The 26519-nt window shown below is 44.6% G+C and overlaps 1 protein-coding gene across 1 annotated transcript in view; it reads left to right on the top strand.

The window, feature by feature from the left end:
• Positions 1–15798: 15798 nt before the first annotated feature.
• The window catches only part of KCNJ15 (potassium inwardly rectifying channel subfamily J member 15), a 34996-nt gene continuing 24275 nt past the window's right edge, over positions 15799–26519 (top strand). Inside the window, exon 1 of the mRNA XM_038147545.1 lies at positions 15799–16057. The gene's annotated coding sequence lies outside the window, so the exon portion shown is untranslated. The remainder of the gene's footprint in view (positions 16058–26519) is intronic.

Below are 26519 nucleotides of genomic sequence, written 5' to 3'. Positions count from 1 at the left end.
CCAATTTTTTGCCAAATCAGTTTCTAGACCAGGCTGTTGGACTCCCACTGCAGAACACATCTTAATTAGGTGGAGTTAATTGCCCCTTGCTGTCCATGTTGCCTCTTCAGAAAGCAAAGTTCACTCATTTATACAGTTAATTGGATATTTTAGGTAAGATGTATGGCCTGTGAGGGGAAATTGCCAGCTCACCTTCCTTGCACTTTGTTAGGATGGCTCATGCTTCACCTTTCCGAAATAGCCATGGAGTTGTGTGATCTCCAGAGACAGAAACAGGGATCTGTAAATGAAGGCTGGAGGTTCAGCCCTTTTCAAAATGACTGAATTCTGCTTTTCTCTCTACATCCCTTGCATGTGACCCCAAACACAAGCTCAAAGAATAATGAGAACGAAAAAAGGAGGAGAAGCTTCAGAAATGTTGGCCTTAACCTCTGTCTGTTCTCTCCATCTGCAGTTTCCAGGCAGTTAAATTGGGGATTTTCAGAGAATTTGAAATCCTGAACGTGTCTGCTAGAACCAGGAACTTTCATCTTCATTCTCCCATCTCTTTGGATCTGGCAGCTGGATGAGGAATTGTGTGTCCAGCAGGAGCAGGGCAGGGATTGTCCCTCTGTGCTGGCTCTGAGAGGCCCCTCGAGGGCTGGGGCCAGTTCTGCTCCTGCAGGAGAGACCTGGAGGGGCTGGAGCGTGTCCAGGGCAGGGAAGGGAGCTGGGAAGGGGCTGGAGCCCCAGGAGGGGCTGAGGGAGCTGGGAAGGGGCTGAGCCTGGAGCAAAGGAGGCTCAGGGGGGCCCTTGTGGCTCTGCACAAGTCCCTGCCAGGAGGGGACAGCCGGGGGGGTCGGGCTGTGCTGCCAGGGAACAGGGACAGGAGCAGAGGGAACGGCCTCAGGCTGGGCCAGGGCAGGCTCAGCTTGGCCAGCAGCAGGAATTTCCCCATGGAAAGGGTGCTCAAGCCATGGAACAGACTCAGAAGTCTCTTCTTTACAGGTGATGTACCTCATGCAAAACCCATTTTTCTGCTCCTAATACCATGAGATACAAGCAGGAGCTGCTCAGGGAGGGATTTGGTGTGGTTGGAGCTGCGCACGTTGGGAAGAGCAGCCAGAATATCTGAATTTCTTCCCTCGTGATTTCTCTCAGCCTGGCCAAGGTCCTCATTACAAGGAGTTAGCACAATGTGTGAGAGGTCACTGCTCCTTGCAGGAAAAGGTTGTTCTGGCTGTTCAGAAGTTCGTGCTCTCTGAGGGTTGAAATCCTTTACCTCCAAAACAGGGATGGAAATGTAATATCTCCTTGCTTCCCACTTTCACCAATCTGTGGGAAAGCACAACTCTCAATAACGAATTTCAACATTTTCATTCCTGGCCATAATCTGAATCAATGATGGAGCAAAAATGATTATTTTTCAACTGACTGTGAGAATTATCAGTCTATGGAAGTAGCATTGAACAGTAAATTACTGTAATTGCTTTCAGGCAACAGAAGCTTGAATTCTTAATATGTTTATTCCTGAATATCTGAGAACTCTGACTTTCATAAGAAATCTTGCCTTGTGGTAACTGTAATATTGATTTCTAAGAACAACTTTTTTAGCGTTTGCCTTTAAAATCAAGCAATTATTCCCTAGCAGCCCAGCCTCACTGATTAGTCCAGAGTTGCCTGGTGAAAGCAGCATTTAAAACAATGAATCATCCTACTGTTTCTCTGATTTTCCAATTAATTATTTGCACTTCTTGGACAAATGAGGAGATTAGCTGGAAATCTTAAGTAATGAGTATTCTCCATTGTCTCTCTGATTAAAGCTGAGATTATCTCCCTGAGTCTTTGCTATCCAGGCTCTGATTTCACAAGTCATTTAAGCATGTTGCTAACATTTAAATATGCAAGAAAGCATTAGTTTTGTGATGGAAGTCCTCACTAATTTCGGGCTCCATACAAGGGGGACTGTTGAAGAACTCTAACTTTCCTCAAAAAACCCTAATATATGATTTTAATTTGAATTTATGTGTAAATAATAGTAGAAAAATGGCTAAAAATGTGGACGTTTCTTCATCACCCAGAGAAATCATAGATTGTGCATCATTCAGGGATAATTGTTGTGCAACAGCTGAAAGAAAGTTATTTGTAGTTCTTGATGAAACAGTGGCATGAAACCCAGACAAAAAAAAAGTGAGAAAATATTGGAAAGGAAATTATCACTTCTATGTTTTGCAACAAGAAAAAAAAAAAAGGGAAAAAATTGTAAACAGGTCTTCAGTGCATAAAAATAAGTGCATTTAATAAAATCTTAACGGAGTGAAAGTCACTTCCCTGTTGAAGGGGAATTTTTTGCCACATTCCATAACTATTCTTAGCAGAGAGGGGACAGTTCACAGAGCAAGAGAGCAAACCCTTTCCCTGGTGTGCGGGCAGTAAACAAAGGAAACGCATCTGAAGCCGTGACCCTGGCCCTAAAACCTTGTCCCTGTCTCGGTATCAGCAATCAGGAAATGGGAACGTTTGCTAAAGAGATTTGCACATTACTCAGAACGTGCACGGGGATGAGAAAGATTCACGGAACATCCAGAAGATGGCATAGATGCAGCAAGGCTGGTGTGGGGAAAGGGGGGGAAAGAAAAAGAAAAAGAAAAGGAAAAAGAAAAAGAAAAAGAAAAAGAAAAAGAAAAAGAAAAGGAAAAAGAAAAAGAAAAAGAAAAAGAAAAAGAAAAAGAAAAAGAAAAAGAAAAAGAAAAAAAAGAAAAGGAAAAAGAAAAAAAGAAAAAGAAAAAGAAAAAGAAAAAGAAAAAGAAAAAGAAAAAGAAAAAGAAAAAGAAAAAGAAAAAGAAAAAGAAAAAGAAGGAAATGGGAAGGGAAAGGAAAGGAAAGGAAAGGAAAGGAAAGGAAAGGAAAGGAAAGGAAAGGAAAGGAAAGGAAAGGAAAGGAAAGGACAAAAGAAAGAAAGAAAGAAAGAAAGAAAGAGAAAGAAAAAGAAAGAAAGAAAGAAAGAAAAAGAAAGAAAGAAAGAAAGAAAGAAAGAAAGAAAGAAAGAAAGAAAGAAAGAAAGAAAGAAAGAAAGAAAGAAAAAGAAAGAAAGAAAGAAAGAAAGAAAGAAAGAAAGAAAGAAAGAAAGAAAGAAAGAAAGAAAGAAAGAAAGAAAGAAAGAAAGAAAGAAAGAAAGAAAGAAAGAAAGAAAGAAAGAAAGAAAGAAAGAAAGAAAGAAAGAAAGAAAGAAAGAAAGAAAGAAAGAAAGAAAGAAAGAAAGAAAGAAAGAGTCACAAATCTTCACTGGGCTACTCCAGGAAATATCAATACATGCACAAAAAGGATGGAGTAACAAATTTTTGAGGAAAAGTGTGAGGAGCTGGACTTGCAGAGCTGCAGGCAGGGACACAGAGGGGATGGAGCCTCTTGGAGAGGCTGGAACCTACAAAAACAAGGGGCAGCGAGCAGGCTGGGAGAGGCTGCAGGACTGGAGGGGAAGAACCAAAATTTAGGATATTTGTAAGGAAAACATGGTGGTACAGGCCTGTCAATAGCTCCTGAAGGGCTTGGAAAGAGAAGGCTGTTTCTTTGGATGTTATTGAGATGTTATGAATGTGGATTATTTTAATAGTGTTTTTATTAGGTGCTAATGATAGGTATTATTAGATTGATATTAATAAGTGTGCTATTATCTGCCTTGGATTGGCAAAGAGGTGGAACAAGTATGGTTTTAGTGTTTGTAGTCTCTGTTATTCCAAAAATTACTAAAATACTATTTTAATAATGACATAATATTAATAGAATTATTTAAATTATATCAATATAAATAATAGAAAACCTAAGTATACATATAATATAACATAAATATATGTTAACATAATATTATGTTAATAACATAAATAAAATAATTTAAACACTGTTTTAAAAATTATTATACCAATAGCTCACAGTCAACCACAATAAAATATTTTACTTGGGATGGTCATTTGGGAAATCGGAAAACACTGGGCAAATTAAGCTTTCCCCATAAAATATGATGTCAGTAGACAATTCGCAATCAGCTCTCCTGGTACACAGTGTCAAAGACACTTAGACCCCAATCTTTGACTGACCTGTGGCACTTTCTACAGTAAATAATTAAATATACTCTTTGGTGGAAGAGGAGCCAGTTTTTAAGGTGAAAACCACAATTTCTGTGAAGAATTAAGAAAAAAAAAGAAGAAAGCAGAGAGTGTCTTCTCTTATTTTAGTAGCAAACCTATTGCTCTAAAATATGATTTCCTGCTTGGTGGTTTCTACATCATCTTAAAGAATGACGATAGGAGCGTCTTCCACAAAGCACAGTTCCATTTCTGGGGTAGGATACTTCCCTTCCAAAAATCCAACTATCCTAAGCCACCATGACTATGTAAACTTTCAGTATGGGATCTGTCTGATTTTTGTTACTGAACATGTTCTAGATTGTGAGAATGTGAGGATAAAGAATTGGTAATAACTAGGGCTGTAGAACCTGTTCTTTTATTAAGGAGACAAAAATGTCGTGTTTGTTTCATGGAAGAGGAAATAAATTTCAACTTCTTTGACTGACAGGTATGGAGTTGGCAGTGCTGGAGATATTTAACTGTGAGTTATGGAAAAATCCTTCTAATTTTGAGATTACATTGAAATTCTTGCTTCGTCCCAAATTCTTATGTATAAAAGAATCTTCTCTCTATTATCTTGGAGCTAGCAGAAAAAGAAATGCCAATTAATTAGTTTAAATATATAATTATGAAATAAAACTTAATGAATGGCTGTGTTCCAGAAAAGCCATACAGTTTTTCCCATGTAAATATAGCTGGCCTTATAAACATCTCAGGCTTGTCTACAACATTCCCTGGCACCTTCTGGCTTAGAGCAAGTGCTGTGTGTTCACTTTGGCGTTCAGAGTTTAATTGGGAGGGGAGCAGCTCTCCCTCATGGAATCATGGAATAGTTTGGGCTGGAAGAGTATCTTGGTTTGAAAAGCCAGGTGTCTGCTGAGGAAGGCAGGAGCCTCCCTTGAAATGGAAAATGTCAACTCCCTCACTACAAATTATTATAATTTTGAAATTAAGGGGCTCTGAGGCAAAGATATGGGAATAGGAATAGCAGTTCTTTATTAGGGAAGAAAATAAAAATACAAATGCAGTAATACAAAACATCACTGCCAGAGTCAGAACAGGCCCTGACCCCCTGTGGGTCAGGGTGGTGGCAGCAGGGCCATTCCATGGTGGCTCAGCCCTCCTGCAGTGCCAGCTGTGCTTCTGCTGGAGCAGGGATCCTGCACAAGGCTGGAGTTTTCCTCTGCAGCTCCAGGGCTGCTGGAGATGGGCCTGCTCTTCCTCTGGGAATGCAGGGCAGGAGAAAGCTGCTCCTCTGGGAATGCAGGGGGCAAAGGCTGCTGTGCTGTTCCAGGCTCAGGTTGGATCCAGGTAGGAATGCTTGGCTCCTGCCCTGGGCAGAGCATCTCCCCATGGGATGATGGAATTTTCTCAGCCCTTCAGGGACACTCACTGGCCATGGACAGCAGAGATCTCCTGGAGGGAGGATTGGCTGTGGGAGAGATGAAGAAAAAACTGCCCAAAGAACAGCAGAGAGCTGCCCCAGCTCTGACAGATGCCAGTAGAATACACCCCCAGCCACATCTCGCATCTGCAACCCAAGACAAAGGAACATGAAAAATCATCCAATTCCATGGCAGGGACACCTTCCACTGTCCCAGGCTGCTCCCAGCCCCAGTGTCCAACCTGGCCGTGGGCACTTCCAGGGATATGGGGGCAGCCACAGCTGCTCTGGGAAATCTGTTCCAGTTCCCCTTGGCACAAGCAGGGAGCTGAGAGCTCCTGGTCCCAGTCCCATGTCCCTCTGAGGTCTCCCTGACGAGGTTCAGTTTTCCAGGCATTAATTGCCTGCTCCATGCTGGCTCTTGGAGCTGTCAGGGTGAACTTGCAGAAGCTTAGCCAGCACTTTGTGAGGCACATAATTATCCCACCTCTCCACCAGCCTTGTGAAATCAAAAATAGCCGTGCCAAAAGATAACTGTTTCGTAAGCACATCTCTCCTTGCTGAACTCACAGGCCTCAGCCCTCAGTTAGTTAATCACAAATCAGGCTGATTGCTTTATTAACATTAACAAAGCTCCTAAATTTGGCTTTCTGCCTTTGTGGGGACTTGGCTGTTCTGTCTGAAGTGACACTTGGAGAGGTCCCTTGTCTCATAAGTCTCTTCTTTTGGCTCGTGTTTTGAATTTCCCATTTTCTCTTCTTTTGGCTCATGTTTTAAGTTTCCCATTTCTTGTCAGATTTAACCAGTGAGCAGCCCATACAAAATTTGAGTGCTGATTTCTCCTCAAATGTAGCAATTTTAACCTGCCTGAAATTTAAACACCAGCTCCTCCTCAAGCAGCCTGTAAGATTAAAACAGTAACTTGACACAGAGTTTTAAAACACAAACATCTTTGCAATCACTTCATTCGTGATGTGTTTTAAACTTTGGCAAAAAGTAAGAATTTTGTGTTTACTGCTTGCCAGAATGCTGCACATACTCCACAGCAAGTAGAAGCTGCTCACCATCTGAAGTAATTTATTGTTATAAATCAAACTGCTGACTCTCCAGTTCTAAACAGAGGAGGAATCACCAAAATTCAGCCTTTTCAATGGGAAGGGTTGGAACAGCAAAGCAACTACCCTGGGATGGGTTTGGAGCAAAACCCACTGACTGCATTGTGAGAGACTGCATGTCTTTTTTTTTTTCTTTTCTCATCCATAATTGGGATAATTAATTTATCAATTTGATTAATAGGTCACATATTATTTTTTTTAATTGCTGATTTTCACAGGAAAAAAAAAAAACTCTCCCCTACCTAATTCTACCACTTTATATATATATATAATTCAAACTCTAGTGCCAACTTTGATTTTACACTTTTTTTGTCATTACCTGGAAAATTCCTCTAAGACCACCAGGAATAACCAACCAATTCCTTTCTACTCGGGGTACTGCACCTTCAGGAAGGAAAGGACCAGTCAAAGAGTGCTTAAAAATATCAGGGAGATAAAAATGAGAGAGAATTGGTGTGAATTAGGTGTTAGTGTTATGGGAAAGAAGACTGAGTTTAGATAGAGCAAGTTTTCAATTATATAAAAGATGTGGGGAGGAAAATCTGATCAAAACAAGTCCCTATGAGTGGGTTCAGTGCACAGAGAACCATTCAGGAAATGAACCCTGCCCCACCTCATGCACCATTGGGTCTCTAACCTGACATTTCAAGGGAAACATTTATCCCCAAACATGTATTTTTATATATTTATATATATTTATGTCCATTTGGTTTCCATTAAACTTGAAATACTCATTTAAATTCACAGCTCTCATTTCTCTTGATTTAAATGCTGGCTGTAAAAGACTCAGATCTGCAAAGCTGACAAAGTTGCTCTTAAAATCCTGTTTATGGCAAAGGGAAAGTGCACCTCATGTAGCAATAAAGCCATGAGTTCACTGAAATCTTAAGGTCATAATCATGACTAGTCCAGATCTAATAGTTACAGGAAAAAAAAATAGTGCTTGAATTCAAATTGGTATCTGTGCGATTTTTATTGGACCCTCAGTGGAGAGGTTCACAAGATTTTCCTCTTGTTCAACAAGGAGACGCATGAAGTGCACATGAAATACCTGCTGAAATTGGATGCTGAATCAGGAGCTTAATTGGCTGAAAATCTACAGCTCTGCCTTGAGCTTTTCTCTCCACTTTGGCTGGAGACCCTGAGAGCAGCTCTGCTCATTTGCAGTCCAAAAATGTCAAAATCACCAGGCATGAGGGCACAGTTTGCTCGTGGTGAAAGCAGGAACAGTTTGTGATCATTTGTGTTCAGAGTTGCACTAGAACAAAACATAATCGAGTTCAGCTTTTTAGGGGGAAAAAATAAAATATGGGAGGGCTGGAAGCTGAACCTATGGACTGCAAGGGCCAGAGGAGGATTCCTAGGTAGGAAATGCAGCTGAAGAGGCACTGCTAGGAGAGTGGCCAGCCTTCAACACTTCTCCAGTCCCAGAAAACAGGGATATCCATCAGAAAAAGCTCTTGAAAGTCTCCCTTCTTACTCTTGAGAAGGAATGGACAGACACTTAAAAGGGGGATGCAGAATCAGAGGCTTCTGAGGTGGTTCTGAGTGGCCAAGGTTATTTGACATTTTTTATACCAATTTTTATTTTGGTTAGGGAAGTAGACCCGATTTAAATTAAGATGTTATGGATTTGGATAGTATTCACATGGATCAGAAACATGGATTAAGTCTTGAAAGCAAAATAGGCTGTATTTTGTTGGGGCCATGTACACCTGTTTACACAGTTCTAAATGCAGAAACTTTCATCCCTTAGAACAGATGATAGAAAAGGCAGCAGATGTTTGTTTTGAAACACTTACTTTTAACCTGGCAATGATATTTTTCACCTCCCAAGCTGCTGCACTGTGTTCTGTTTTCACACATTTTTTAAGGATTGTCCTGCTATAAGGGCAGTCTGGCTCTTCCTTCACACTCCTCTTTGGCAATTGCACACTGAGGAAGGGGAAAAAAACAAATTCTGAATTCAAGAATCCTTTCAAATCTCCAGTGCAATGGAGTTAAGGAAAGCTTCCTGAGCGTGCCCAGCTTTGGGAAGAAAGCTCCCCAAGCAGCATTGCAGATTGCAGGAAACTTTTAAACATCTGTGAAATGCAGACTGTAAGCGGAGCTGAAAAGAACCCAAACCTGTGAAAACACCCAGTCAAACCACCCAGACAACTTCATCTGGGCTCCCTCTGGGGCTGCCTGAGGCAAGAAAAACAGAACCCCCAGGCAACTTTATCCAGGCATCACTCAAGAGTCTTGTTTGGTGAGTTCCTGTCTAGCACCATTCCCACAGCCAGGGAAAGCATCCTCTGGATGTTTGGGGATTTTTTTAGGGTTTGCTGGAGCTTCCACTGAGTCTCCAACACCTGCTGCTGTTTCTAAAGAGCCTCATCCTCACTCAATGCAGCTGAAATTTCATTTCCCCAGGGTCTGCACCTGATGTTTCTGCAGTTTCCTTGGCTCTCAGGATGTCTGTGGCAGCTTTTCCTGGGATAGGGCAGCTTGGAAGTTTGTTTCCTGTTCTGTAGAGGCAGATAGCTACTATTGCAAGCAGAGGGAGAAGACAGCTTTGCTCCCAGTTTTTCCAAATCCATAGCCATGTTCTGGAGCTTTACTCCATCTTTTCTGCTCAGCTTCAATAGTCTCAGCCTGCTGCCTCCTCTCTGTGTTTCCTCCTGCCAGCTTTCCCTCTTTCCAGGATGCTTAAACCTCTCATTTTCCACTGCCTTCCACTAAAAAAAAAGGATCATGGGTTGCATTTGTCCCTCTCACAAATTCCAAGTGGCCAACGCTGGCATAAGATTAAAATTCAGCAGTGATTGTCCAGCTAAAGAAGGGTCACCAGCCTTGAGTTTCTTATGAATTAGCTCCTGGAAAAAGATCCACAATTCAAAATGTCCAAATGGGTTTGTGCTTCCCAGGGTTTGGAAGCCCACAGCAGAAGCCCTAAAACACAGCCCCTGGGAGGTCACTAAAACACGGGAAAGGTAATAATGAAAAAACACACAATTCTCTTTATTTTCCAAGTGCTAAGGAGGGAAAAAGGGAGGCAAAAATGTTTCCTTCTGCTTTGCTTTAAATGTCCCAGTGCGTGAACACACACCAGTCACTCCAGGCATGAGTTAAAAGAGGGGCTGAAAATACAAAACCTATAATGGATGTCTAGACTTGGAGTCACTTCCAACACCTAAATATTCCTGCCCATGGGTGAGAACAAGGTGGGTATGTCCACTTTCAATCAGCAGCACATTCCTCCACATTTACTCCTATTTATTTTCACTCCACACAACTGAAGCTCAACAGCCACTTTACAGACGTTTAATCAGACAATTCCCTTCCCTTTAAAATTTTTACATTGAGTTGTCTCAAAAGGCACAAAGGACTGAGGCATGACTTTTATGGAGAGGAAAAAAAAAAAGAGTTGGACCACAAGGAGCAAATTAAAGCAATAGTTAAAAAATGAACTGCTAATTCAACCACATCTTCAATGGAAAATTCATATTACAATGCAAACACCAGCATATTTCCTTCTCCTTTTGTGAGTTTAACTTGGAACCTCACCACAGCTTTAAAACTGGATGAAAAGCAAAGAGTTTTGGAGTGAAAATTTCTAGCATCTGTTTTGCTGTGGCAGCACTACAAAAAAAAGGCCCTTGTATAATAAAAGATAGCTGAGGATGTTTGGCTCAGTTTTCTGACCTTGATCTTCATGTTGACACTGAGAAAATCTGATCACTATATCCTATTTTTTTTTCTTTGTGCAAACTATAATTCTGCACTTTCCAATTATTTCTGATGTTATTTGAGAGACATTTCCAGGACCTCAGCATGACAGACAGGTCTTGGGGTGTTTCGCTAAAGGTTACAGGACATACAGTTTGAAAACTGTCAAATTAAATAATCACTCCACTGCAGTTACAGGAGGGCCACTAATAGGATCAGAGGGCTGGAACACCTCTGTGCTGGAGCCAGGCTGGGAGAGCTGGCATTGTTCAGCCTGGAGAAGTCTCCAGATAGAGCTCAGAGCCCCTTCCAGTGCCTGAAGGGGCTCCAGAAGAGCTGGAGAGGGACTGGGGACAAGGCCTGGAGTGATGGAACATGGAGGAATGGCTTAAAATGGTAAGAGAGTAGGTTTAGATGGGATATTGGGAATTAGGAATTGTTCCCTGGGAGAGTGGGCAGGCCCTGGCACAGGGTGCCCAGAGCAGCTGGGGCTGCCCCTGGATCCCTGGCAGTGCCCAAGGCCAGGTTGGACACTGGGGCTGGGAGCAGCCTGGCACAGTGGAAAGTGTCCCTGCCATGGCAGGGGTGGCACTGGATGGGCTTTAAGGTCCCTTCCAACCCAAACCATTCCATGATTCCGCGATTTTAAACTGGTGTCTTAAGTTGGAAATGGGGGTGTGTGTTCTATCCCCATCTGTCAGAGCTGGGGCAGTTCTCTGCTGTTCATGGGGCAGATTTTTCTTTATCTCTCCCACAGCCAATCCTCCCTCCAGGAGATCTCTGCTGTCCATGGCCACTGAGTGTCCCTGCAGGGCTGAGAAAATTCCACCATCCCATGGGGAGATGCTCTGCCCAGGGCAGGAGCCAAGCATTCCCACCTGGATCCAACCTGAGCCTGGAACAGCACAGCAGCCTTTGCCCCCTGCATTCCCAGAGGAGCAGCTTTCTTCTGCCCTGCATTCCCAGAGGGAGAGCAGGCCCATCTCCAGCAGCCCTGGAGCTGCAGAGGAAAACTCCAGCCTTGTGCAGGATCCCTGCTCCAGCAGAAGCACAGCTGGCACTGCAGGAGGGCTGAGCCACCATGGAATGGCACTGCTGCCACCACCCTGACCCACAGTGTGTCAGGGCATGTTCTGACTCTGTCCGCGGGGTTTTTTTTTGTTTGTTTGTACTATTACATTTGTATTTTTAATTTTCCCATTAATGAACTGTCATCCCTACTCCCATATCTTTGCCTGAGAGCCCCTTAATGTCAAAATTTATAATAATTTGTAGTGAGGGAGTTGACATTTTCCATTTCAAGGGAGGCTCCTGCCTTCCTTAGCAGACACCTGGCTTTTCAAACCAAGACAACTGCTGATGGAATTCCCCAGCTCCCTTGCCTAGTGCTTGCTTATCCTGAGAGAAAGGCCTGAAGCAGCACCTTGTGCCCCAGCAGTGCCATGGCCAGGGCCACCAAGCAGGAATTGTCCCCTTGCACCTCTGAGGAGCTGCTTGGACCTTCAGGTAACCTCTGGACCTCCAGTTGGTGCAGGAGGATGCAGGAACTCTGAGGGCAATTACTCAAGGGTAGGAATTCGCCCTGTGATTACAAAACAACTGACCCTGTGTACATTTTCAAGATTTTTTTCTCACCAGGAATGGTTAAAAAGTAGCCAGAATACAGTTCATACATAATCAGAGTAGTAATGAGGTGTTAAACATTGTGGAAGATGAGGTATTTGAACCAAGGATTTAATACCAAAGTGGTTCCCTTCACATCACGGACAACTTTGTGCTTGAAGATTGAAGGTTTGCTGACAAATGAGTGCTGAATCCTGACCCTTGTGATATCAGCAGTGCTTTGTCATGTGCTTTCAGTCACAAGGTTTACCACTGGCATGATGTTTTATAGAAAATCCGAGGAGTATTTTTTCTATTTGGAACGCATGGTGTGGTTTGATCAGTAAAAACACAAGATTTCATTGTTTTAGAGGAGTCTTCTTTGGATTCTTGAGTTTGCCTGCTGGGATGCCACACTGGGACTGAGTTTTGGCTTTCACAAGAAGCAGAAAAAGGGACTTTTTAATAACCCCTGAAGTTAATGGATCTGTCAGAGTCTTTACACTATAGCCTCATTAAGTGCACTTTTAGCTGAAAACAATTGCCCTGTGACAGTGACAAGGAGAACACAAGCAAATAAAAAGTTTTCTTTCCTACAGGAGTGGACTAAATAATTGATTTTATATCCAAGTGATCTATAGGAAATGCAATGCCAGTTGTTCCAATACAAATAGGAAAGCATTACTTTCTCCACAAGGAAAATCTGTATTGATCAGCCGAGCCTCATTAACCACTCACAAGTCAGACCATTGAAAATAAACTTCAGGAAATCATTTTTGTGGGAATTCATTTCCCCTCCTCAGTGTGAAACAAGCAGAGAAGTAATTCTTTTGAAGTGAAGCAAACACTGGTTTGGTGATCCATAATCTCAGCTGGGCTTGTAATTCCAATCAGTTTGGAACAGCTCAGCCTCACAGCTCTGCTTCTGCCTGGTCTGGGATCACTCCTAGAGAGATCCTTCTGTGGCTCAGAGAACCATTCAGGATCCCATTTTCTGGGGGAGAGTATAAATCAGCTGAGAGCTGATATAAACCATGGGTACCACTGCAAAAGTCTGGCCTAGTTCCCATTAACAGAGTATGTGGTGAAAGGAATCTGCTGAAGGATTCTCCTGAGTTCCTGTGTTCCCAAGGGTTAAATTTTGGATGCCCTCACAAGCACATCCTTGCAAGTTGTCCATAAACCAGGGGTGAAGGAACGAGTAGGAAGCCCTGACATCTCCAATCAGGCCACAGCAATTTGTGAGGCTACAGTAAAAGATCTACTCCCAGATTTTTGGTGATTTGCCTTAGAGGAACCCAAAAAGTCAGAGCTTCCTACTTTCCCTTGTTTCTTTCCCTCTGGATTACCAGAAAACATGCAAGAGTGTTCTTGTGGAGGCTTTCATGATCTCAGAGTGCACCAGGAAACCAGGTGCCCACATTTAAATTGACACCTGCCAAATGTCCTGCTTGGGGAACACTTTGGCAAATTTTCCAAGGAGAACGCTGCAAAGGTAAATCTTGCCCCATCTTGTGGGGTGAGAAAAGTGAGACTTTCCTTTTCACATCTCAGTTTGCACAGAAATCAGGCAAAATGACTGAGCCATCTCAGTCCTGTACAGAAAAACAAACAGACCGTGAGGAGCAGTGTTGGGGCTAGGCTGTGCTGTGAGGATCTGCCATCACCCCGTTCCCAAACCCCAGCACCAGCCCAAACTGGAGTGACCCCCAGATGGAGTGATTGCCAGGATATCTGGAGAAGGAGATGAAAATCTATATAAACACACAGAACATGAAATTCTGCACTTGTCATGCTCTGTCTTTGACCATATCTGTTTCCTCATCACATCTCCCTAACGATGTTTGAAGATGGATTTGCTGCCAAACCATTTTTGCTGTAATTTTTTTTTATATTCCTGAGCTGAAAATCAGCATGCATCAACACAGACATTGATACTTTTCCATATAAAATTTTTGTTTAATATAATTTGAGGCACAAAATCCCGAAACTCTAAGAAATTCTAAATCCTACTGGCCCTGGCAGACCATAAACTCTCTGACTGTCTTTCCTAAGAGAAGACTGCTTCAATAGATCTAAGAAGTTGAAAAGACCATCCCTTGGTTAACTCTGACACCTGAAAATCACCGGCACTTCTCATTTGTGTTTTCAAGGTTATTGGACTATGTGCATTGTTGTATTTTCCTTGAACCATAAACACTGATAAGGTGATTTCAACAAAAGATCAGTTTTCACCTCAGAGGATGTGGGCTCAAGTTTGTCTGTTGCACTGTACTAAAACAAATGTGTTTGTCTGAATTCTTCCAACCAAAGAGCAAAAACATCACTGAGAGCCAGTGAGCTCTGATACGGAGAGAGAGCTGGCTCAGCTTTAGTCCAGGAGGCCCCTGGCAGCTGGGCTGGATGAGGAATTGTGTGTCCAGCAGGAGCAGGGCAGGGATTGTCCCTCTGGGCTGGCTCTGAGAGGCCCCTCGAGGGCTGGGGCCAGTTCTGCTCCTGCAGGAGAGACCTGGAGGGGCTGGAGCGTGTCCAGGGCAGGGAAGGGAGCTGGGAAGGGGCTGGAGCCCCAGGAGGGGCTGAGGGAGCTGGGAAGGGGCTGAGCCTGGAGCAAAGGAGGCTCAGGGGGGCCCTTGTGGCTCTGCACAAGTCCCAGCCAGGAGGGGACAGCCGGGCGGGTTGGAATTCAGGCGCTTCTGCCTGTCTCAAGTGAAAGAATGAGAGGAAATGGCCTCAAGTCGCACCAAGGGAGGTTCAGATTAGATATGAGAAAAAAAAATTCTCTACAAGAGTAGTCAGGCATTGAAATGCACTGTCCAGGGAGGTTTGGAGTCCCTGTCTGTGGGAGTGTTCAGGAGGAGTTTGGATGTGGCCCTTGGGGACAGGGATTGGGGTGATCCTGGTGGGGCTGGGGTGGCACTGGAAGATCCTGGAGGGTTCTTCCCACCTTGATCATTCTGGAATTCTGTGATCCCTCCTTGCAGTTGTATCCCTGTGTGTGCACATGCACATCCTTGCTGGAAGTCCATGATTTACTCCCATATATTTAATTTGTGCATGTTTGATATAGAGAAAAATTACACAGAATTGTAAGTGACCATGGAGAAATGGAGGCCAGAAAAGTTGTTTCTGTTCTATAGGAGTAAAAGCTGAGGTCAGTTTGCTTTTTTTTTTTTTTTCCTGTGTGCTGTCATTTCTGTGGTAAATTGTTAGTCCATTTCATTTACAGTATTCCTGAGAAATGCCAGTGGGCTATTTCCTTAATCCAGATGCATCAAAAATAAAGTGATATAATATACTTGGAATTTTAATATCACGGATAAAACCAGCAAAACTTTACAAAGAATCAGCACTGTAAACAAGCCATGCTTTATGTATTTAATTTATCTACTTAGTACAGAGGCAGCATCTGTTTTCAGTGAGATGCTGCTTTTTAAAAATTTTCTTTCTCGAACTCAGCAGCTGGAATAAATGAAATAGCAGCCAAATTAACAGTCGGAGAGAATGATTCTGCTGGAATGAGGGCATGGAAGGACAGTTGAGGAGGACAGTGGCAGGAGGAGTTGCAAGCTCGGGATGTCCCAGGAATAACTCCCAGGCCCTTCCATCCACAGCTCCATCTCAGACAAGTTTCTTGCAGTGCTGCTGATTCCTCTGTTATCACCTTCCTCCCACAGAGCTGCAGGAAGCAGAGGAGTGAAGGAGAGGTTGCTCTGAACCCACCACACATCCGTGATGTTGGAAAATTCCTGCAGGACACGGGCCACAGTGTTGCAATAGGAATAAACCTGCCCCTCTCCGCTCTGTAACTGGAGAGCCAAACATTTTGGCCTCAAGTCACGTTCTTAAGCTTCTTCCTGGATTCCAGCTTCCAAAATACCAAAGTATAAATTCTCTTCTTTCTTCTTTTGCTCTCCAGCCCTTGGGCTCACCACCTCAACCTGCTCCAGCAGCTGGGAGTGAGGGAGCTGCAGGAGCAGGCAGGGCTGGAAGGAAGGACGGAGCCCCAGGAACCAGCAGGGCAGGACAGGGGTGAGATGAACTTCACATCTCTCAGCAGCTGCCTGCCAACACCCTCAGGAGGTGCCATCGGGAAGAGGAGCCCCTGGCTGCTGAGGAAGGACCAGGAATAAATGGAAAAAAAGGTATTTTGGGTGGGTGCGTGGCAGAGCGGGCAGACAGTGAAGGGCTGGCATGGATGGCCACAAGGAATAGTGGAATGAAATTAAATTGCCTTTATTCCTGTGAAGAAAATTAACTGGCTTTTTAATCATCCCAATTAAAGCTTTTACCACACTAGATTGTCCTGATTAGAAGCAGGGCTCCATCATAACTTGAATAACAAAGGCTCTCTGTTTAAATACCTTTTCTAGCCCTGTGTTTTCTCTCAGAGGGTCTGAACCTTTCTAACTCTTAGGTCCCCCCATGCTGCCAGAGATAGCTGAGTGGATTTGAGAATAATACCTGGGATGTTCTTCATTTCCTTCTCTCCATGGCTGTGTGGCACTGCAGAGCTCTGGATGCTGGTTTGCACCTTATGAAAGGTTATTTATTTTCTTTAACAGTGGCGCTGGAATTAAAGTGTAAAATCCCCCTCCTGCCCCCTTCCCCTTTACAATGCTGAATGCAGCACCCACATGAGGAGCCCACCCAGGGAAAGGATCGGCCTGCCAGGAGTTGGAATATTTTGGATAAGAAGCCCTACACAAATGCAAGATGATAGTGCTGATAGCATTAACTACCTTGTAGCTCTGTGTTTCAGGCGTTGGAGAGGACTGAATGATTCAGAGACTGTGTTTGCAGTAATAGCTTTGCACAAAGAGGTCACTTAGAGATAAAGTGGCAGTTAATTCAAACCAGAATTTCAGGCTTAGCTTTGCCTTTTTCCCCCCTCTTTGAAGGAAATGAGAGGTGACACAATTGGATTAGCTACACATTTTAGGCTTTTTCAGAAACTGGGATATTATTTGCTGAAAAGATTGTAACAGTTCCAGGCTGATAAATGCAGTACATTGTTTTTGGCATGCATATCAATTCTTAAAACAAATACCCTTTACCAGAAATTTTGTAGAAGCTCCTTTGGACTCTGGACAGTCTATTAGGTAAATATGGGCTTTGCAGCACTACAGGAAAATGTAGAGTTTTACAGAAGCTTTTCAAAGCTTGGCAGCACCATCCAGCCCAGCTTCCTTAACTCTATAACAAAGCTCTTGAGATAAGAAGAGTGAGGGAGATAGAGAGGTACTTTGATTGGCAAATGTGTCAGGAACAGAGATACAAAAATGGGAATCTGTGTGAGGCTGTTCCAGAAACCCGAGAGAGGCAAAGGACCCTTTCCTTCTCCAACACCATTGGGATGTCTGGGATCATAGGAGGTGAAAGTGATCCAGTCTGCCAAGGAATTTGTGAAACTTGCCTTCTAGAAAGTGCCTCTGTTCTCTGTGCACAGATTTGCCATCAAGTACCAGTGTGGGGGTACAAATTCAGGTTGTATTTACACACAGGTGCCCGTCTCAATGCAGATATAAACTGCAATTCTTTTAATTTAATTGACCTTCATTTCAGAAACTGCTGGCAGCTCTTCAGAGAGGACCACTTCTCTTAGCCCTCTCCATCAGCCAGCTGGTTTCATCTTTGCTTAATGTTTTCCTTGCTGTGGAACTCCAGTTAAGGAAGGATTCACCTGCTTTGGAGTCTGCTCCCAGACCCAGAACTGGCAGGACATCTTGTAATGTGCTGTGTCCAAACACTGTCTTGCCAAAGCTGGAACGAAATTGCCTCACTCAGTTTTGATAGCTCCAAATTCCTGGAGGTTCAACTTATTGGAAATCCAGAGCCCTTTCCATGGCCTGGGCCTGATGGCCAAACTCCAGAGAAAAAAAATCAGTGTGGCTCAGTGAGTTCTTCTGGACTGGGGGTGCCTTTTTGGGCAGCAGGGAGGGAAAGTCACATCAGGTTCCACGGTGTGGCCAGGACCAGGTGTTGCCCTCTTGCTGTCCAAAACCAGCCTATCTCCACCATCCAGGTGGGAATTTTGCATGGTTTTGAGACAGACTCACCTGTGTGGCTCTCTGAGTTGTCATCCCCCACCTCAACAGGCTCAGTAGAATCTTATCCTTGATATTCACTGGAAATCTGTAGGCTTTGGTCACAGTAGAGGTTTTTCCTGCTTTGATTCACCTGTGAAAGCACCTCAAACCTCCTGTGTCCAAGTGCAGGGCTGTGCTAAGGGATAGCTCCTGCCAGTCCTCTAAGGTGGCTTTGGGTGATTTTCAGGCCACTGGTTGGCAAGGATGAAGAAATCTCCCTGCAGATCTGCTGGGATATATTCAAGGAAGTGATAAAAAATCAAGTGAAGGAAGTTATTGAAAAGTACACATAGTTAATGATGGTCTAGATGAGCAATAAAACAAGGCAATGTGGGGAAAATGTAAACAAGCCAGGGCTGAAGGGAAACAAAAGAAGTAAAAGTATCTTGCGGAGCACTGAGAAAATCACTCTGAGACTGGACAAGCAGGGAGACATCTGAGGGAAGATCAGGAAAGCGAAGTGCGGAGCAGTGTCCTGAGGGTTAACTTCTCTGCAAATGCAGTTGGGCCAATAATGCCAACAATTAGAGGGGGAAAAAAAAAAGAAAAAAAGAAAAAAAAGTGGTGAACTACATAGCCCAAAGGTGAAGTAAATATGGAAGAAATATTTTGAAGCCTGCCTTAGCCTTAGGAGACTGCAGATGAGCCTTAGCTTTAGGAGATTGCAGTTCCTCCCTGCGATGCAAACACTGTGGACAGGTTTGAAAGGGCTCAGTTCCTCCAGCAGAAAACTCTGCTCCAAGAAGGAGTTAAAAGGAGAGGTCGTCCAAGAAGGGATAAATAGCACAGCTGGCATTTGAAGGACACAAACATCTGAAAAGGTGTATTGGAGCAAGTGGAGGTTGGAGGTAGCTGAGTAAAGAAAACAGAGGAATGAACCCTGGGGAAAAGAGTTCCTTTCATTCCAAGCAATCCAGAGGTATAATTCATTGTCCTGATGAAATCAATTGTCAACAGGCTGCACTCAAGACACAGAACAGGGGGAAGAGACCGAGTGGTTCAAATCAGGAAATGTTGCAGAGGCCAAGCTTTCAGAAGCCAGGGAATACATGGAAAAGTGTGGAGAGGGCAGGCACTCCCTGTGAGTCCACTGTCAGTGATTCAGCTGAGATATGCTGTGGGAAGCAGAAGAAACACAGGGAAAAACATGGAATTGTAGAATGGTTTGGGTTGGAAGGGACCTTCAAAACCATCCAGTGCCACCCCTGCCATGGCAGGGACACCTTCCACTGTGCCAGGCTGCTCCAAGCCCCAGTGTCCAACCTGGCCTTGGGCACTGCCAGGGATGCAGGGGCAGCCCCAGCTGCTCTGGGCACCCTGTGCCAGGGCCTGCCCACCCTGCCAGGGAACAATTCCTAATTCCCAATATCTCATCTAAGCCTACTGTCTTTCAGTTTGAAGCTGTTTAATGCACTGATGAAAGCTCTGCTTGAACTCTTACACCACAGAGCTGTGAGGATTTATGGGGTTAAGCAATTGCTTCACATATTCAAAAATTCCTAAATTTTGTGAATGGCAAAGCAGTCTGATTTCACCATCATCCTTTTGGTTTCTATAAAAGCTGGATGTATTACAGAGCAAAGTCACTGCAAGTCTGATGTTAAGGTTCATGTGCAGGTGCAATTGCAGATCTGCCAGACAGTCTTAGGTTACAGACAAACCTGGAGGAATTATTTAGCAATAATTGGCATGGGGATGCATTAGTTGCAGCTAGAAAAAGGAAGCTGTAAAACAAGCAGATTGTTACGTGAACCCTGTAAGCTTTGTCTTAGCCAGGCATTTCATGGTGCTGGAGGTTAAAAGTGTGTGGCATTAAAGTGTTATTATTTCATGTCAAATATGAATGCATCAGGACAGAGCATGAACAGTGTGTTTTGGTGGACTGAAAAACATAGTCAATACAAGCAGATAATCAGGCACTTAAATGCTGAAGTTGCAACAATACTGGGTGTAAAATACAATCATTTGCAAAGAAAAATGCTGGAAAGGAACTCTGAGGAGTTGGGATCAGGAGGATTTGGGGTCCTGAGGGACAATGAGCTGTCTATGAGCCAGCAGAGTGCAAAAGGCCTGGGAATCATTGGGATTCCATCCCTGCCAGCAGGGCAGGGGTGATCCTGCCCCTGTGCCCAGCCCTGGGGACACCTCTGGGTGCTGTGTCCAGCTCTGGCTCCTCAGCACAGCAGGGCCAGGAGCTCCTGGAGCTGAGCAAGGGCCTGGAGCAGCTCCATGCCCAGGAAAGGCTGAGGGAGCTGGGGCTGCTCAGCCTGGAGAGGAGCCCCAGCTGAGAGGGGCCTCAGCCCTGCCTGGCCCTGCCTGTCCCTCTGGCTGTCCCTGTGTCTGTCCCTGCCTGTCCCTGCCTGTCCCTGTCTGTCCCTGTGTCTGTCCCTGTGCCTGTCCCTGTGTCTGTCCCTGTGTGCAGGAGGTCAGAGCAGGCCCGGGCTCTGCTCCAGGCCCAGCAATGGCCCCAGAGCCACGGGCAGGGCCTGAGCCCAGCAATTCCCCTGCCCAGGAGGCACAACTCCTGCCCTGGGCAGTGCCCAGCCCTGAGCAGAGACCACAGAGGCTCTGGGGGCTCCTCCCTGGGGACATTCCAGAGCCACCTGGACACAGCCCTGTGCCCTGTGCTCTGGGATGACCCTGCCCCAGCACGTGTCCCCAGATGAAGCTGTAGTCTGGAGGGTGTGCAGCCTCACAGGCCAGACCTACTGGAACAAACACATTTGTACTCCCAGAGACCTTTGGACAGCTCTAGTCTTTATTGGGGCCCGTAGGGAGACTGGCTTTTCCTGTCTGTACAGTAACTTTCAGACATATTTTCGGTGGGTGATAAAATCAGGAGAATGTGTGGGGGTATATGAGGCCACCTGGGTGTGATTTCCTAACAGCAGACGTGGGGTTTTGTTCTGGGGTTGTCTGTGGCTTTGAGTGCTGCTCAGCATCTCAATCCTAATGCATTGGCTGTGGTCTGTAAAGCCCCTAGAGAGCGTATTCAACCACGGCTACCTGCAGTTCAGCATCTATATCCATGTTTTAAGGCTCTTTCAAGTGTCCTGCTTTTGAGAAATGGAGAATATTTAATGCCTTTGACACTGACTAACCCAGGCTGTGGCAATGGATGGGAATGTGCAACCCTTCAATTCCTAATTAACTGCTTGAGAAAAGCAAGTGTCCCGTGTTAGAAACACTCAGAGGGACAAAACAGACCCAGCCTCCTCTCCTGGTATCTTAAAGATTGTATTTAACACCACTTTTCAATAGTTGTCCCTAAAACCAACTCCTGATATAAACACTGTGGAGTTAATTGTCATTAAAGGAGACTCTTGGTCAAGGCAGTATCTCCCTGTTAAATCTCTCTTTTCTTCACCTGCTGCCATTTGCAAGCCTAAACAGTTCTTGCAAACATTCAAATCAGGAGAGCTCTGATGTGTTTTTCATGCCTTTAATTTTCTCCTTCACATGATGGATGGTGGGATTTATTGTAGCTCAGAGGAACAAACCAGTTGTTATTTGATCTGCCTCAGGCAAGCCGCCCCGGCAACAGCCAAAAATAATAGCCATGGTCCCTGAAAAGATTCTGCTTAGAATTTCTGAAAGAATTCACCTTTGGGGCAGGGAGCAAGCATGGAAAAATGCAGCCCCAAAGGTCAGCATTTTGCAATGCTCATGGCACATGAAAATAGGAGGTTGTGATGGAAACTGTGGTGCAATCCTGGTGACAATGGGTGCAGCCACCACCTCTGTCCACCTCCCTGTCATGGAGCCATCACTTGCTTCCCCTGTCATTTCATGGATTGGGTTTTACTTGCTCTCAAAGCTGAGTTCTGCAGACCAGTGATGACAACTCTGCTTTCTACAAAAATCTGATCTTGAAGTTGAGCCTTTAGAGCCCTGTCCGGACAAATGTTTGCCCTTGGTGTTTGGAAGATCACTTTCCATATCTCTTGTGCCATGATCTCTGTTGGTGATAGCAAACTTCAGGACAGTCTTTGTACACACAGCCTGTACTGAAAACTCTGTGCTCTTCCCTTTATCACCCTCTTTTTGTGCACTTTCTGTAGTGTTCCATGCTCTTGTCAACCTCAGGAGTTGTCTGTAGGCTCACTTCTTAATCCTCTTGGATAAAGTTTGGCAAAAGTACACACTGCAGTTCCTTTCATTCAAGCCAGAAGTTCTTTTTCCAGGAAGACACGCTTAAAAATGCACAAAGGTACTCATTTAATTTGCTCTGCCTTTTTACTGCTGCTTCCTGTGAGGCCATAGAGTCTGGCTATCTGAAAGCAGTAGCAGCAATGCCACATTTTTGTCCCAAATAGTCACAGCTCAAAGAAATTCAATAAAGTTCCAAAAAGGTATTTTTGCAGGGCTCTTATTGGTGCTCATGAAAAGAAGTTTCCAAGTAAAATAAACCATTATTTCTCAAGTTATCCTGAAGCAAAGCTCCATTAAAATATCCCTGAAATTTTAAAGGTAAGGAAAAAACCTCATCTACTTGTTGGACACTGCTGAGAATTGGGTTTGAAATAAAGAATTAGAGATTGCGACCCCACGGTTGGAGAATGCAGAGTGGACTTTGCAGATTTAGTGATCCAAACAAACTGAAATCTGATTAGGAGGGATTTCTTTTCCCACTGCTGTCCTCCAAAGGGTGCTACTGAAGATACATGAAATTGAAGACGAACGTTTCTCTTTGACTGAGGCATGCTCGTTGTGTCACATCAACAGGAGGGATCCAGTGGTTGAGGAGCTGGGGTTTTCCAGCAGTTCCCAGAAGGATTCCTGGTCATCAGGGCAGCTATTAACTAGGGGAATTCACACTTGAGGAGAAACCACAGAACACCCAAGAGAGAGACCACCATGGGTCAAGGGGAGGAAAATGACAGACCAGGCAAAGCCGCCTCTGTTTCTTGTGGTCAGTGGCTCTCACAGCTCGATTCTTCCAGCCCTGCCTCTCCATCATCCCCTGGAGCAGCTCTTCTAGACCATAACCCTGGGTCATTGCTTGGGCCAGACACCCTGCTTGCAGCTGAGAACAATACTGAGGATTATGTCTTGCAGAGCATAGTTCTCTGTGAGCATGGATCCAATCCTACGGCAACAAATCCAACCTCATGTTACAGCTATGACCTGAGGGACCTGGAGAGTTGTCTGACCTTGGAAGTGCTGCAGAAAGCAGCTTTGCCTGCTGGGAAGCTCCCAGTGATGTGAGCAGAACTTTCCCATGGGGTTGTTCATGCATCCTGCTGGCTCATGATGTGGCAAACCAAGCATGCACCCACCGCAGAATATCACAAAGCAAAGATATGAGGACCGGTTCCAGGAATCTGAGGTGAATTTTTGCTGCTTTGGACATTTTGACCAGATTGGCAGGGGAGGGGAAATTAAAATCCCTCTTGGATCTGAAGGCCATTGTCATTTTCACTCTGGTGTGGAAAGCCAGCTTGGATTTGAATTACTGCTTGTGACTCTTCCCCATCTCTGGGCAAGAACCAAACCCAGAAGATGCTCGTTTCCACAGCCAGGGAGAAGGCAGCCAAATGTGCCTGGGAATGAGTGACTTTTCTCAGGAGCCTGTTTTTCCTCCAGAGCTTTCTGCTACCTGGAAATCCTTTTGCTATCTTGGGTGGCAACGTGTCAGTATTTCTGTCATCAAGAAGCAAAAATTCTGGGCAGAAACTTAAATTTGGAAGCTGTCAAAGTCCTTCTGTCCCTCACAGGACAGCAGTGGAGCTGGGGGTCTGAAACCCTGAGCCAGCTGGATGAAGAACAACCACCTAATGTGAGCAGATAAGACACATCTCAGCAAATGCAGCCTCCTCACATCCAGACTCGTTGGGATGAAGTTTTGGAAAGCTGCGGTAACAGGGTTTCCACAGAGGTCACCGCTCGCTTCATTGAGAACAGAGCTGGGCTCTCCTCAGCCAGATCCTTCTGTGTGAAGCTCATCAAGCAGAATAAAATCCTGTTCCAATTATGTGCTTTCCATGTGCACAAACCTCCCCCAGGAGCAGCAGTGTCAGCCACAACGTCTCATAATGCAAAGAGCATATTGTGGAGGGCTTGTACTCAAACCACGGTGTTAACCCGGGGTAGGCTGGGAAAAAGGGCTGGGAATTCCTCAGGGTGGCCACTGCCGCAATGTCAACAAAGATGTGACAAAAGAAAAAAGGTGGAAAAATGTGTGTTGAGCATGCTGAGAGCACATGTAAGTGGGGAGAGTGTGGTGTCTGGTTTTTTGGAGTGTGAAGGTTCCTGTCCTCATTAGCGTCCACTGACCTGGCCAACACAGGGAGGAGCTGGAGCTGCTGCAGAGAGCCCAGAGGAGGCTCCAGGATGAGCAGAGGGCTGGAGCAGCTCTGCTGGCAGCAAAGGCTGGCACAGCTGGCATTGTTCAGCTGCACAGGAGAAGCTTTGGGCTGAGCTCAGGGTGGCCTTGCAGGGCCTGAAGGAGCCCCAGGAAACCTGGAGAGAGACAATTTCCAGGGGATGCAGGGACAGCACACAGGGAATGGCTCCCAGTGCCAGAGGGCAGGGCTGGATGGGATACTGGGAATTAGGAATTGTTCCCTGTTAGGGTGGGCAGGCCCTGGCACAGGGTGCCCAGAGCAGCTGGGGCTGCCCCTGGATCCCTGGCAGTGCCCAAGGCCAGGTTGGACACTGGGGCTTGGAGCAGCCTGGCACAGTGGAAGGTGTCCCTGCCATGGCAGGGGTGGCACTGGATGATTTTCAAGGTCCCTTCCAACCCAAACCATTCTACAGTTCCTTGAATTGCATTTCCTGCAGCACCTCCAGGCCCAATGTTTTACCTTTATTTCATGAGAATCTCTGTAATGAATTTTAACCCTTTCAATTCTGTTTTTATCAAGAAGTTCATCATTAAGAATCAGGTGAGTGGTTTGATGAAGAAGTGAATACTCTAAAACACATGGGAAAAATACAAAAACTAGAGGACTGTCTTCAAACAATTGAAGAAAACACGGAGTATATAAAGCACAAATATCTATGTTTACCAAGACAAGGCTCAGATTTACACATGGATTTAGTTGTGTAAAAGCACAAGTAAGTGTTAAGCAGTTCTCAGGTGACCCCTCTGCCTGTTCAGGACATCCTGAACTTGTTTTGGGCAAAAACCATTTCTCTGGTTTTTATAACAACGCCAGTTTCTTTATATTCTGGGTCTTTTTTTTAACTCATAATGTGGGGATTCCCAGGAACAGGAAAAAAAGAGATAAGGCTTGAAGAGTGGCTGTGGCTTTTCCCCATGCACACTGCACACATCCTTCTGAGCTGGATCATGTTCCACATGAGAAGCCCAAAGCACTTTTTCAGTAAAATAACTGATTTTTACATCAAGTTGCAGGTGCAGATTTGATGAGTAGGGCTAATTTTTCTGCCAGGGATCCAGTTTTATTGTTTCTTTTCCTTACTTAACTTCATCCAGAGCCAACATAAAATCTGAAAATGCCCTGAGCAAACCTCTTATCATCATGGGGTTTCCTGCTCAGGTTTATTGAATGCTGAAGTGTGGATCAGTATTTCAACATCTCTAGCCCACACTTTTGAGCTCACCTTTGATTACTGCAAGGAAAGAGATTTATAAGCCCTGGTAAATCTGAAGGGAAAAAAAGGGGGAATTTATGCATTTTGGAGGGTACAAGCTGATAAATTAACTCCTCCTTCTGGCTCACCTCAGCAGCAGTGTGGGAACAGCCCAAGAGCTTGTGGGGATAAGTGACACTTGTTTAAGGTGGAAAACTGTGCAAAGAAAGGTATTTACATTTTTAAATTATGCCCACAAAGCTTAAAAACGGAACTGCTGTGCATCTTTCAGAGCATATCCTCATATTATGATCTTCCAAAGGCCCCTCACACTATAGTGGATTTCATGGTCACCATGTTCCAAAAATACTGATTTGGGGTATATGTGGAAATAGCACATTATTCATTTCTGATTAGGGCATTTTGTCAAACTCTACCCAGAAGAAAGAAGGGAAAAGGCTCAATTGGGAATTTTTAATAATGGATAATCCCAGCTAAACATAATTTAACTGGATAGTGAAAAAGACATCCTGGTGTAGGTGCTTCATCCCATGACGAAGCCCTGCAAACAGAACAGCTCATCTGAAAGCAGAAAAAGACCTTCACAGGCATTTTTATATATAAATATAAATATATTTATAGCTGTTGCCATCTCCCTCATAGTAAATATAGAGAAAGAGACACCAGTGCAACAGGTTCAAGGATTCGGGGAACAATCCAAGTCGTGTGAAATTCTTTAGTCTCTGGCAAAGTGGAAAAAAAAAATCACCTCTAAGTGTTGCTCTTTTAAATGCAAAACAGCTGCTGCCTACTGGCACTGCTTGAATTCTGCACTTGACAGCAGAATTCCAGCTCCTGCTTTCTTCTGGTCACATATCATGGCATTATTAATATCTGTTAATGGCATTTAGATCCCTGTTTAGCAGGGATTTGGCTCTGGCTGGTGTGCTCCCTGGGAATTTGGGGTGGGATGGGTTTG

The sequence above is a fragment of the Motacilla alba genome, chromosome 1 (assembly GCF_015832195.1).
Source record: "Motacilla alba alba isolate MOTALB_02 chromosome 1, Motacilla_alba_V1.0_pri, whole genome shotgun sequence".
NCBI classification, from domain to species: Eukaryota; Metazoa; Chordata; class Aves; order Passeriformes; family Motacillidae; genus Motacilla; species Motacilla alba.
The sequence above is the reverse complement of the archived record's forward strand: the minus strand, read 5'-3'. Positions and strand labels throughout refer to the sequence as shown.